A 2,591-nucleotide genomic window follows, 5' to 3' on the forward strand; every position below is an offset into this window, starting at 1 on the left:
CCCCCCTTTCTTTTATTTTTATGTGTTTGTTACTCTTTTGTAACATCTCTGAGCTCCAGTGCTTAATTGACATCAAGTGCCGTAGATCTTTACTAAAACTAAAACTTTCAGTATCCACATGGATTTTGTTGTGTGTGTGGCGGTGTGCATCTCTTTCAGAGTTGCATCAGTGTCCGTGGTGTAGCGGTTAGGCGCTGTTCTGTGGCCCGCAGGAGACACGAGTTTGATTACCGAGTGAGGAGAATAATTGTTCATAGAGTAGCTTGACCTTTGTGCTAGAATGTTGTATCCCTTTAGGCCGGGGGTTGGCTGAGATCGACAGGATTGGAAGCTCGCCTCCTAAATGAAGAAGACCTCGAAGACCTCGAAGAAGACCTATATTAAAAACAGCCTGGAAGACCGAGATATTCGATAAAAATTCTCCCCACTCCGGAATCAAACTGGAGTCTCCTGCATGCTGTAGCGGATCTCCTGACCACTTCACCACAGACCATAGTACCTCGATCGTGGCTAAGACGGTTTCTTAAAATGAGGCTAAAGATCTCCGAGAAATAAAACAATCGCAGCGATGAAAAACATAACATGACATAACATAAAAAGACAAAACAAAGCAACGGAACAGCGTCGACTGTGTTGTCACGTGACACGCTGAGATGGCGCTGCTGTTGTTGTTGATGTGGTTGTCGGCTTATCAGTCACATGTGTTGCTTTTTTTTTTGGTGTGTGTGTGTGTGTGTGTGTGTGTGTGTGTGTGTGTGTGTGTGTGAGAGAGAGAGAGAGAGAGAGAGAGAGAGAGAGAGACGGGGGTTGAGAAAGGCAGAGAGGGAGGGTACTCAGACACAAGAGAGCATTAGAGAGAGATAGACAGAGAGATAAGGGCCATGGGACTGTTGTCCAGATGGTATTTCTATCCTCCAGAATCTCCCTTCTCATACGACAATAGCGTCTCTCACATAGGATGCTGCTGTTCGCTTTCCTGTTCAAATTCATTCAGGTTTGTGCCTGTGCTTATAGTCCGTTCATGAATGTTTGGAACAACAAAAACATTAATGACAATACTTTACTTTACTTTTACTTTTACTTTTTCATCCTTTGTTGCCGTTAAGCGTCGAGGTGAGATGCAGTTTTCTATGGTAGGGCCAGTTCCGCAGCTCTTTCAGTTGTGGTATTATGTTTTCTCAGGGTTTCCTTGACGCCCCCAATCCGCCCTTTGTATGGCCTTCTTCTTCCTTTATAGCCTGAGTGCTCGTTGTAAACATGTGACAATATTATGTAAAATTCACATAAGCATCACTCAAAATTTAGTTAACTAAAGTCGGAACAAATGGGTTGGTGAGAAATCTTGCTTCAATTGTAAAGTTTTCTGGTTTTTTTGTTTTTGTTTATTTTGTTTTGGTATGTGTTTTACGGCGCTCACAACTGCATAAGGTCAAATAAGCGCGCGATTCAAAAGTGTACTCGAAGGGTTGGGGAGGAATGTCTCGCTTTAGTTAAAAAGTGTTCACAATTAAGTTGCTCAGTCAACATACTAGAAAAACAACACTGTGTGCTGTGCCATCGGTTCTTTTGCTTGACGAGCGGTTTGCAGTAATGAGACATTTTAAGCCTTCATGATGCCAATGATCACTCGTCCTGTACTTAATGGGGGAAGTCGGTCGTTATGTCGTCACTGAGCGGGTGCTAATCGATAACTGTACTCAGTGCTTGTTAAAAAAGAATGACTCCCTTAGTAAATACTTTAATATTTTCGTTCCTTAGTCGATACTAAATGGATACTCAAATTTTGGAATGTTAGGATTTTTTAAACAAAAAAAAAACCCATTGGAAATACTGCTGGCCGAAAAACTATAACTTTGACCGTGATATACACAGACAGGCAACCGATTTCCATGGTAGAAGTTGGTGGATTCCGAGAGTTCATGAATGCAGTCCATCCCCCAAAATTCAGAAATCATTTGTCGAGGTTCAGCTAAAGTAGAAAAGACAAAAAAGGAAGACTTTGCCCCCCCCTCCCCCAAAAGATTAAAAAAAAACCCAGCTATAGACACAGCTCTTGCTAATGCATGTAGGCCTACTCTCGCATTCATGATCTTTTATGGTCCAAAGTGATTGACATTATTAACAGTAAGAAACGTTTGTTACCTCCCCTTGTTGAATCTCATTACCTACTGAGTACTTTTCGAAATTGTGCCCTCTTAGTTAATAAAGTACTTAATACTGGTCAGTATCGACTGGCTCCCCCCCCCCCCTTCCTCCAACCGTCGTGTCTTCATCGAGATCGGGCGTCTTCCCATCCAGCACGGGACAAGTTTGCTTCCTCTGAATTACAAAGTTCTATTTGACATTTCTGGCCGGTTTGAGTTACTCAGACCACCAAGTCAGAAATCATAATATTATGCTCTATCCGCTCTGATAAAATCGTAAGATTATCCTTTATCGTTTTCAAGATATTCCAAGAATTGCATTCGAAAGACCTTTACATAATTATTGTGAAAATAAAAAATTATGACGTCAAATTTCTCAAAATTAAGTACCAAGCAGATAGAACGTTGTTAATTCTGAGGAGGTGAAGTGTGTGTGTGTGTGTGTGT

This window comes from Aplysia californica, unplaced genomic scaffold (genome assembly GCF_000002075.1).
Source record: "Aplysia californica isolate F4 #8 unplaced genomic scaffold, AplCal3.0 scaffold00103, whole genome shotgun sequence".
Lineage (NCBI taxonomy): Eukaryota > Metazoa > Mollusca > Gastropoda > Aplysiida > Aplysiidae > Aplysia > Aplysia californica.